This window comes from Triticum dicoccoides, chromosome 3B (assembly GCF_002162155.2).
Source record: "Triticum dicoccoides isolate Atlit2015 ecotype Zavitan chromosome 3B, WEW_v2.0, whole genome shotgun sequence".
In the NCBI taxonomy this organism is placed as follows: Eukaryota; Viridiplantae; Streptophyta; class Magnoliopsida; order Poales; family Poaceae; genus Triticum; species Triticum dicoccoides.
Genome location: NC_041385.1, coordinates 626956207 through 626968464, shown reverse-complemented (window position 1 = coordinate 626968464; position 12258 = coordinate 626956207).

The window sequence follows — 12258 nt, the reverse complement described above, 5'->3', positions numbered from 1 at the left end:
AAACTGACAAGATGTGCGGGGCACATGAACTTTACTGGTGCACGGGGTATGCGCCCGGCTTTGTACAAAGGATTACATGCAACAGCGGCAAGACTTGTACAAAAGGTGCTTGCCGGAAAAGCTTCCGGCAACCGCGCCCTACGGGTAAAACTTACGAAGATGTTCAATGTTCCAGGAGTTGCTCACCGGAATGCCATCTTCGGTCTCAAGGCGGACAGCGCCGGGCCTAGTGACTCGTTTCACCCGATAAGGGCCTTCCCACTTCGGTGTCAACTTGTTGGAATTCTTGGCGGACTGAACACGCCGAAGAACAAGGTCGCCTTCCTCGAAGCTCCTGGCTTTAAATTTGCGGCTATGGTAGCGACGCAAAGCTTGCTGGTAGCGAGCGACTCGCACAGCAGCCTGAAGACGGTCTTCCTCAAGGAGCAGCGCGTCATCTTGGCGCAACTGCTCTTGCTCAAGCTCATCATAAGAGAGCACTCGAGGTGACCCGTAAACGAGTTTCGTGGGGAGAATTGCCTCTGCTCCGTAGACTAGAGCGAAGGGTGTCTGGCCAGTGGCTCGATTTGGCGTCGTCCTGATCGACCAAAGAACCACCGGCAGCTCCTCGATCCAGTTTCTTCCGCACTTGTGCAGCCTGTCAAAAGTTCTGGTCTTGAGGCCTCGCAGCACTTCAGCATTTGCCCTCTCCGCTTGACCGTTGCTTCTCGGATGAGCAACAGAAGCGAAGCAGACCTTGGCGCCAAGATCTTGGACGTACTGCATGAAGGTGCGGCTCGTAAATTGCGTGTCGTTGTCGGTGATGATCCTGTTAGGGATCCCGAAACGGCAAACAATCGACCTGAAGAACTTGGCTGCTGTCTGTGCCGTCACCTTCCTCACTGGTTCCACTTCCGGCCACTTTGTGAACTTGTCGATGGCGACGTACAAGAACTCAAAGCCCCCGACAGCTCAGGGAAAGGGACCGAGGATGTCGAGCCCCCAGACCGAAAATGGCCAGGATAAAGGGATCGTCTGGAGAGCTTGAGCTGGCTGGTTGCGACGAGCTCGTGGGTCCGACGACGCGGTGGAGCCGCTGTCGGGGTGGACCCGGCGAGTCGGCGATTTTGGCCTTCGTAGTGGAGAGTGCATGGAAGTCGCACCTCCCCCGGTCTTGTTGCCATCGGCTCGCGTCCGGCTGTCCTGCCGCGGCAGCGAGGTGCTTGGTTGCCGCGCAGTGTCGCCGTTGGCGAAGCCGATGAGGCACTGGATAGTGGCCCTCCATTCGTCGGTCTTGTCCGCCGTTGGAGGATAGTCTAGGAGCAGTTGAGCTCGCGCCAAGGCTTCTGCTGGAGTGGTGGGCGGCGGGGGTGAACGGTGCGAGGAGTGGGGCGTGCTCGGACTCCTAACCACGATAGAAGGAGCAGTGCCCCATCCAGGCGACCGTACTTCGCTCAAGCCAGCATGTTGACGTGCATGCTGGTCTTGAGCGCCACGAGAACCACCAGCTTGATCTTGGCCCAGCGGACGTATGGCGCTGCGAACGCCATGATGCTGCTGGTCCCGCGCCTCCTGAGAGGGGCGCGGTGCGCGCATGGATGCCGAGGTCTGTGCCGCCTTGTCCTTGGACTTGGCCGCACTGAGGGCTCCCTCGTCGACGCCCATTCTTCCGCCGGCGTCCACTCCACTACCCGTTTGCTCCGGAGGCGGTGAAAGCGACGCAGACGGAATAGCTGCCTCCGAATCCTTCTTCTTCGGTGGCATGTCGATGAAGACGATGAAGATTTAGCTCGCGCGCATGCCGGATCGGGTTCGCACAATCTCGACGCCCCCTCCCTGGCGCGCCAAAGATGTCGGGGAAACTGATCCACCAACACCTATGGGGACCGGGCCCCTTTCGGTTCGGAGGGGGGCGGAGGCCGCGCAAAGAGCGGATCGAGGCAGTACACGCGAGCAGTTTTACCCAGCTTCGGGCTGCACGGATGCGTAAAACCCTACTACTGCTTGTTTGTGTGTATTGAATTCTTGCTCAGGAGCGATGGACGCTGCCAGACCGAGCGTGAGAGTGTTCCTGATGTTTTGAATGAGCCGAACCCCTTCTACGTTGCGCTTGGGCCTCCTTTTATACTTTCAAGGGGTCACCGACAGGTGGCAACGTAGACTAGAAGGGTAAAAATGGAAAAGGATGCGGTAGGTGCAACTACCGCTACTGTGGACACAGTGCACCCTACCTAACTCTGACGGCAGGGGACAAGGTCATTGAATGCCCGTCTGAGTTGCCTAAACAGTGCAAAAAGTGACCGTTAGGAGCGCCACCATTTGCCACGATGGCCTTCTCTTCATCTCCGCTTGCCACCGCGTACCCCTGGCTGCACAGGCTCCCGCCATGCGCCCCTGAGGAAGCCTCATGGCGACACGCGGGTGGGTGCGCTGGAGCGTGGCTACAGAGTGGCAGCGGGCCCCCGGCGAGTACCTTGTCGGGGTCGTCGTCTTGTCGAGTCCAGAAGCTTGTCGCTCACCGGACCTTGCCGGGACGTGCGGTGCATCGCGGCAAGTTTCTTGAAGTGCCGTGGTTGGTCTTTCCGGCAAGCTCCTCTTGCCGGGGCCTTGTCTCTTCTCGGCAAGATCCTCTTGCCGGGGCTTTGTCTCTTCATCTTGAATGCTTTGTTCTTGAATGGCTCCAAAGGAACCCACGGAGGACTATGGCGGTCGTCCGGCAAGCCTTGCCGCGCGGCGCTGCAACTGCCCGTGCACAAGTTCGGGATACTAGGGTACCCCTACTCTAGTACACCGACAATGAGTGACGATTGGAGTTTATCTATGTGAGGTTATGCTTTCGGTGATATAAAGTGATTTATTTGGAAGACTAGGTAGAACAATTGGCATCTCAGAAATGGTGCTTAAGGATAAGATGATAAACGTTCACCCACACACTAGAATCCTTGAAACCCCGAAGACCCACCAAGCCACAACATGGTTGGGTCATGACCCTGGGCCTTGACTCTAGGACGAGAAGACCTTGGCCAATACTCAACCGTGACCACCACCAATGCCTCAACCTACCTTATGTACCCCCTGAACGGAGACTTCAAGGAGAACTTGGATTGGTGACCTACTTGTCTACCCGAAGAACAAAGAAGAACCGTTCAGCTGGTTAGGGAACATCCGAAGACTGCCAAGTCAAGGAGGAAGAACTATACCAACCCCATCGTCAAGAAGTGAACTTCCTCATCGAAGACCGTGCGTATCTGCAAACCACTCCTATTGAAGAAACCAAGCATTTCCATGTCAAAGGGAAGCTCACACCAAGATTTATCGGCCTCTCCAAGATCACTGCAAGATGAGAAATAGACGGCTACCAGCTAGAGTTACCACCTGAGTCTCCCACTGTGCACAACGTATTCCATGCATCACAACTCCGGAAGTGTTTCCAACTTCCTAGCTAGCCCGATCTCTACAAGGACATCGATCGTCAAGCCACCAACCTCCAGCCAAACCTGGCATATGCGAGAAACCCCTTAGCAACCTGGATCAAGCAGAACGTCATACACGAAGCCACACCATCAAGTACTTCAAGGCTCAATGGAGCACCAATCAGAAGCAGAAGTAGTATGAGGACGTGAAGACTACCCCAGATCCAAGTTCCGTACTCCTTTCCACGCCTAGTTTGGGAATCTCGGGGACGAGATTCTTGTAAGGCGGGGGGTAGGTCTGTCACACCCTGATTTTCATGGCACAACACTTAAAGTGATAAATAATGATAAAATGTGGTTTGGCAAAAACTTTTGAGTGTTTTGGACTTTGCCTTGATTGGATTTTGTCTGTTGCTTGTAAGTGCTCTAAAAATCAAATAAATCCTCCAATTCTTATACTCCTTCCCTTGATCCAAAACTTCTGCCCAATGATCATGCCATGTGTATAGTACAGTATAGAATTTCCTTATAAATATAATTTGGCCAAAAAGTATTTTTCTAAATTTAGTTTTCCAAAACCCCCTGAATTGAGGTGGCACTACAGTACTTGATTTGGGGTATGAAAATCAAAGAGTATATTTCAAACCTATTAGATATAGAACTCCCATAAACCACAAAAATATAATTTTAAAAGTAATTTTCCTATTTTATTTAAAGGCTTTTTCTTTAGGCCAGAAATGGTCTTTAATAGGTTAAAATTATTTTTAAGGCTTTAAAAATATTTGTGAAAATTTAGGGAAACCCAGTGGACATATATTGTCCATATAGAAGGGTTTCAACACATGGTCATGTTCAAAATATTGGTCAAATCCTTCAAAAACCCTTCCTAGATATTTCAAGCTTTTGAAATATTTACAAAGGGAATATTCTCTACAAATTCCAAGAAAATTCTAGCATGTCACATATGACATATTTGAAAATCGTTCCAAGTCTCATGTCATGGAGAATAGTATAACCCCATGAAACCCTCTCAAAACCATTTCTGCCCTTTTCCCAAGTTTGAAAAACTTTGCATTAGCAAACTTGTCCAAATACTCTCAAGCTTGGTCCACATGCTAAAATGGTCTAATAAATCATCTATACAAAGTAGCACAAGTTGGAGAACAAGTTAACTTAATTAAAGTGCCCCAAAACCCTTCATGTCCAGAACCAAATTTGAACAACTCTACATTGGCAACTTTCTCCTTTTGATCTCAAGTTTTGTGGACATGTTCATAACCTCAAATGATGAGACTACACCAAGTGGTGCATCAAGGAGAATATATTTGCATGACTAAATCTTGGGAAGTCCGTTTCTATTAATTTCTAGGGTTTACAAAAGTTGCATTGGCAACTTTGCCAAAATGGACTCAATATTGGTGGAACCTCTTATTTTATCATACCATTTGACCTTGTCAAGCCTCATGACAAGAGGAGTTCATCTTCTTGCCCAAACGACCATCAAACACCTTCTCGAAGAATTTCAAAATGCATGTTTTAACCCCTTCCACTAATCTCCATGAGTTCTCCTTTTTACCACAACCCCTCCTAGTCCCCCACTACCTCTGGTGTGCTTCCCTGACCGAGAGGCAATGATGAAGGGGGCAGGGACCCACTTTTCTTCTCTAGACAGCAACATTTTCACTCTCTATCCACCCCTTCTCTCCTCTACTGGCTCCCCAGGGCATCCAATGCCACTTTCCCATTGTTTACTTCCCCCTGTATCTTCCAGACACAAGTGGCCGCGCCCATTCCGCAAAAAGGCATGCCATGCCGGCCAAAGTCGTGCTCTAGAGCACCTGACAGAGCACCCGAGCATTGACACCGCGTCCCTCGACCACCTCGAGCCTCCCCCTCCTCTCTCTCCCTCCTGCTGCCTCCTCTCGCACGCGCACCGACCGCCCGAGAACTCCAATGAGCGGCCTCACACGCGCGGCACCTCTGGCCCTCCCCTGCTCTCTCTCTTCCTTTCCCTAGTCGTAGGCCACTCCCACAAGGACCCCAGACATGCTCAAGTGAGCCTTCGTGGCCTCCAGCGACGGCTACGGCCTCGCCGGTGCCCGGCCCCACGATGCACCTTGCCCCCTTCTATTTAAGGCACCCCCGATCCCCCTCTCTACTCCTTTGGCTCTCTCTCCCTCCCGTGCACCCCTGGACCAACCCTCTCTCTCTCTCTCGTGCCCTCCATCCTCCTCCTAGGCCGGAGCCGAGCTGCCGGCCACTGCTTAAATTTGCAGGCCTCGACCCCTCTCTCTCTCCCCTAGACATTCCAGCACCCTCTCCTCACCACTGTTGGTCCACCCCGGGCTCCATTTCAACCCATCCCTCTTCGCATCACCATGCTCATCTTCTCCCTCTCTGGCCTCCACCACGGCCGTCGTTGCGCTCGCTGCCGACTTCCTCTGAGGTCATGGCGCACTTCTCCGGATGCGGCGTGTCCTCCTGAACCCGCCGGTGTGTTGGGCGTCGCTGGAGGTAGCCGGGACCGTCGGGGGGAACACCGGCGCCCGCTCGGCCTCGCCTCCCCTGCCTCTGCTCTGTTCGAGCGGGAGGTAGGCGACGGCTTGAGTGCTGGTCCCCGTGCATCGATGACCCAGCGGGCGGCCCCCGCCCGTTTAAGTGGAAACGGCTTCGTCGAATCCGCCTTCAACGTCGCCCTGTCGCCCGCGTGGCCGAGCCGTTGGGCCGGCCCAGTGCGCTGCGGCGCTATGCTGCACCGATTGCACAGTATAGGTATAAAAACCCCCTCATTTGTCTTTTTCTTTTTCCTGAAACTTGTAAAATCTCCCAAATATTCATATTACATCCAAATTTGATGATTCAAATTTCTAGAGACTCCATAAATCAATATCTATTTAATGAGGCATAGTAAACATTTTTAGTGTGCTTGATTTTCACTGGACCCTTAAAAAAGGTCATTTATCCACATAAGTCCACTTCAAAAATCCATATTATATTCATTTCAACTCCAAATCCAGTGAAACAAATTTCTAAATGTTTCTAAAATCATGCCTGATTTAATGGGTACTTTTACTCATTTTTATAAAAAGGCATTTTGTAGACAATTGCAGATCCATTAAATCCCTTGTTTCCAACATATTGAAATGTTCAAAAATATTCACTGATCCAATCCCAATGAAACCACTCTGGTTATTGTTCATATAACCAGAGAAGTCCTAGAAAAGTCAACTTCATATTTTTAGAGCACTTTTATTTTCTGCCTTATCGTGTTGCTTATTATGATTACTCCCGATGTTAGTGGACGAAGTAGACGGAGTACCTGGAGAAGGACCAGAAGACTTGAAGACTCTGATGAACCAGGCAAGCAGCCCTTTGACCATGATGAACCCTTTTAATCATAGTAACATTTCTTTCCGTGATTGTTGAATGCATGATATCTTGAATGGCAACCTTACTAGGTTTGCCTTCGTTGCATACCCTGTTGATACTTGCATTGTTCAAGACTCTATCCTTGTTTAGAGTTGTGTTGGTGGGTTGTAGAAATATGCTATGGTTGTTAGCTGAGCAAAATGGGTCAGGGTTATGCATAGAAAGGAACAAGTGTGGTTTGACATACTTGCAAATAGCCCAGTGGGTGCCACTAATGCCCCTGGGAGATGATGATGAACTAGGTCACTACTTGGTGGAGAGGTAGTGTACCGAGGCTTGATCAAAGTGTCGTTTACAGAGACGGATTAGATTTAAGATTTGTTGACTGTCCCAACCCTATATGTGCAACCACTCTACCCCTTAATGGGACGGGGCATTATTGATTACTTAGGCTGATACTAGCATGGGGGCCCGCATTACTAGTGACGGGAGAGTCATTGTCGCGCTCTCTCGGGACGGGTCGTGTCAGGTAGGGCGGCCATGACTATTTTTACAGGGCACCGGACACACCATTGGTACCCCTGTGCTTGTGGTATGTGATGAATATGGGAGCGAGGCTCCACAATTTTAAGATGTGAAATGTTGGGCACGGGGGTTACTACCAATCGAGTGGACTCTATGTTAGTGTCGTCTAGGGAAAGGTAGTGATCGGGTGCTTACCCCGGGTACTTGAGGTACCGTGGGATCATGGATGACACGAAAGCTTCCCGGATCTTGTGGGTAAAGTGTGCAACCTCTGCAGAGTGTCAAACTATTCGAATAGCCGTGTCCACGGTCAAGGACAGTTGGGTGGTGCTGCTTAGACTATGTCCATATGTTTATGAAAAACAACACAGTTTGGTGATATTGATTATGTGACTCGTGTGGAAGTCACAATGAGCTTGAGCATGAGTTGTTTATAACTCTTTCTCAATGATGATGTCTGTAACCTCCTGATACTTGTTGCAGACACATTCATGTCCTTGATAAATGTTGATAATACTTGCATAAGAAAAACTAGCTTTCAGCAAAAATGCCAATTCAGCAGTAGAGCCTTGCATAATTATTTTGTTATCAATCTTGGGTTGCTTGTGAGTACATTCAAAGTACTCATTGGCTTACCACTGGTTATTTTATTAGACAGGCATGAAAGACAAGATATATTGAAGAGTTCTTTGGTGACGATTGTGCGAGCTAGGATGCTTCCCAGTCAGAATGCCTGTAGGGTTAAGGCAGATGGCATGGGTCCAAGTTATCGATGAAGTTTTCCGCCGCGATGATATATTCAAGACTTGACCATAATGGTCGTGATTGGTGTAAAACGGTATGTATGGATGTAAGACTCTTGTTATTCAGCTTCTGTGTGTTCAGTGAGCATTGATCTCTAGGATCACTGTACACGTGCAATCGGTGATCATGACTTATGATTCGGTGTCCCCGCATCATTATATTGGGATCTTGGGCTATTTGGATAACCAGAAACAATAAGATTTTTGAAAATATTGAACCCACATTTCAAGGATGGAAATTCATCTTCAAGGAGGAGTTGAAACTACTCAAGTATAGAATGAAATAGAAATTTGGCAGGCAGTTCTCTGCTTGGTTAGAGTCTGTGTTGTAATTTAAACTCTTTTAGGTTTTTCTCAGTTTACTTTTTTTCTTTTCTTTTCTTTTGTTTTCCTTTTGTTTGGGGGCTTAGCTCAAGCCACCCTTAGAACCTTGTTACTTTATCATTATTAATAAAAATTGCAGTGGGGTTCTACCATACTGTTCATAGTCAAAAAAATTTGAAAGCGTGTATAGTTAGAATGTTATTCTGCCACTAATGCACTTGGTCTTGTTTTCATGCATAGGATTTTGAAAAGTAGGTCTAGGTGGATGTTTTGCTTCATTCCTTTCAGCAAAATGCATGAATAATTGAATAGTAGAGTGCCATTGGAAAATTCCCTATTGATATGTTTTTCCATTGAACCAAAATAGCCCTAATGGATCGACATGAATGTATAGTAATAAGTGATGCAACAAGTGTACAACCTCTTTGCCGTAGCCGTGTCGACCTCAGCATCATTGGGTTGGTCGCTGAAGCAGTTGAGGCAGAGGTGGCTGTCGGAGGTGTAGAGGAAGATCTGAGGAATCTATAGACGGCGTCCAGGGCACTGCTCTATTGTGATGGATCGTTCTATCATTGGAGCAACTTCGGTGAGCCATAAGACCTCAAGGCTGAAGCAGCAAAAGACAGACATCGTCAATCTCAAGTGGGATTCTAATAGCATCTCCAATAGATGATGTAAAATATATGTAAATTTTACATCACCAAAAACCACCTGACTACAACAGATGAGGTAAAAACTGTTGACTCTGAACTTAACTGTCAAAACTGAAATTTATTGTGGAATCTGAATGTTACTGTCGTAACTGAATGCAATGGTAGCAGAGAGGCACTTGACATGTAGTTTAGGGAGGGCCTACAGTTCATCTTCAACCTGCACCCCCAGAGCCGCCATCCACCACCGGACGAAGCGCAAGCCACCACCGGCCGAACCGCCGGCCCCAGAGCCGGAGCAGCAGCAGTAGATCCGGCTTGTATGGCCGCCGCCGCCGAAGGGGCATCACACTGGGGGAGAGCCGCCTTGGAGATGTCGCCCGCGGCGCCGGCTTCAAGGTAGCCGCTCCATGGGGGTGCAGGATGGAGCACCGTCGGCGCCCGGAGGTTGAGTTAAGGAGAAGGTGTGATGAGATGAGTGTACAACCTCTTTGGTGGCGCTGAGTAGGCCTCAACTTCGTCCGAGGAGTCGGTGAGGATGTTGTGGTTCCAATGGAGCAGGTTAAGGCGGCGTTGTGGGGATGGAGCAACCGTGATAGATGAGGCGATCATCGGAGCAGCTCCTTGGAGGTGGAGGACGGGGCGGCTGAACCGACGGGACAACGAGATGGACGACGGATCCTCATCCGGGGAGGTGGATGAGGGACGTCGAGATGTTGCGGTGGACGATGTCGTCAGGGAAGAGGCTTCGGCTGGGCAGCGGTGAGGTGGCGGATGGAGGAGGTGGGGTTTCGCGGCTAGAGCGGGGAGGTTATGGCGGCCTGGGATTTCGAATGGCAAAAAGGAGGCGATGGGAGGGGGTGAACCATGACTAAGGGACGCGCTTGTCCAAAATGTATGGTGTGTTACAAAAGTACCCCCCACCGATTTGAACTAGCAGCCCTTTCGGCTCAGGGTTAGAAAGGGGATTTCACGTGTCGGGATTTGGCAGCTGGAGGGAGTTTTCGCGCGCGTTGTAATTTCAGGATAGCAAGGCGCAGGTTGTGAAGGCGCTAGTTTACGAAGCATGAGATCTGAATTTTTGGGATATAACAAGGTGCGGGTTGAATTTTAGGGACAAGCCTAACGTGTAATATTGTACTTGTACGTACCAAATCAATTCGCACTTCCCTCAACCAAAAAGAAAATGAAAAAAAACTATTCACACCACACAAAGAGAGAGTCTTGCCCCATTTTACTATACAAATGCTATTCAAAGCTACTCCCTCCTTCCATCTAAATAGGTCCTAATGCGCTTTTCGATGCTAACTTTGACCAAATATTAGAGCAACAATATATGGCATGCAACTTACACAAAGCACACCATTAAATTCGTGTGTGAAAGGAGCTTTCAATGATATAATTTTCAAATTGTGTATGTCATGTACTATTAATCTTGTCAATAGTCAAAGGCAGTCTTAAAAATGCATTACACCCTATATAGATGGAAGGAGGGAGTATGAATCCATGTTATGTCCAATTAATTTTTGTCGCTTGCTGTATAATGCATGTAACCTACTCATACTAACATTTTAGTGCATTCCAAATGTCTATACTACCGCTGCAATTCGAACTGAATTTGAATTCGTTTCTCTATTTCAATAAGAATCTACAATCATGATTGTTGCCAACTTCAACCATCATTCGTGTATTACCTTAATAACACACCACATGATTACTATAGAGATATATATGAACTATGTGTACTACATGAACTCGAATTTTATTTTTTGAAGACACTTGATGTTGATTCCAAATAATAGTACATTTGATATACTAACTATATATTCATAATCTAAACCATGTTCCATACGTACACCATGTTTATCACACAAAGTATAGTGCCCCGCCCCCTACATTATGCCAAGTATTTAGACCTGAGCTGCAAAAGCCACACATTAGCCCAAATTATAATCAATGTTCTATATATTATACGTAGTACTAACAAGATGCCCATGCGTTCCACAAAACATCAACATAATCAAGGGGAGGCCTAATTTGCAAATATGGAGAGGCGTGTGGGTATCTTTTTTCAAAATTGCCATAGTTTCCTTCCTATCCATCAGATATAAATCGAACGGCCTATATTGCAGGCTGGCAGGCACACCATCATCAACAACTCTGTTTTTTATAAGAGTAGAGATAAAATATATTATATGTAGTATAACATGTTCATAACCAAACCATGTGTATCACCGTTATATATATTCACACATGCGTCTGTTTAAAACACTATGATAAATTCTTCAAATATCCGAATTCGCTTTTTATAACGAAGTATGATCTCTATTCGTCTTTTACACCCACAAAATCCTCTTATCTTTGTAGCTAGTGCGAACTTTCTCTCGTGCATGCACATGCCCGCATCCCTCTCACCCTCCCTTAGCATTCTCTAGCTCCATCGCACAAATTCATGTTTTCACTTTAGGTCATTCACCCATGGTGTGTGTAGCCCCCCCCCCCAACTTCTTTACGGCACACATCGATCGATATGCCTCCCTAGCCAGGTGTGCCTAGCACAAACACAAGCTTCCCCTCTTCTCTTATCACCGTCCATGCCTCACTCCCACCACTCTTTTCATCGATCTCATACTCGCACACTCCTTCCCCTCGATATAGTATGCCTCTCACACCACCTCCTAGATACATCTCTCTCTCTCTATCCTTGTCCCCGTGCCTACTTTGCTTCTAACACACACATGCATGTATATCTATCAATCTCCCAACATATACCTAGGTCGACTTTAACTATCCCCCCCCCATTGATCGACGTACCTCACAAGTTATGTCTCTCCTTTCTCTGACAAAGGACGACTGATCTTCCTATGTAGTTATGTCTGCTTACCACCACCATATCGTCCCCCCTCATCATTCGTCCATGCCTCCTGACTCGTCTCTCACACGCATGTGCACAGACAGGCAGCCATCCCCTCTCTTATTGATATTGCAGGCGTGCCCTTCATTTGTCTAGCATGCCTATCCCACCATTTGTTAGAAGCAACTCCACTACCACCCCCTATAGCACTCTAGATGTGTCTCTCTCCCAATCTTATTCCTCTCCTACACATATGCATGGATGCCGATTGATCTCCCTTAATACATGAGGTAGATCGATCTCCCTTAATACATGAGGTAGGCCTCTCTCCTCCTCCACAC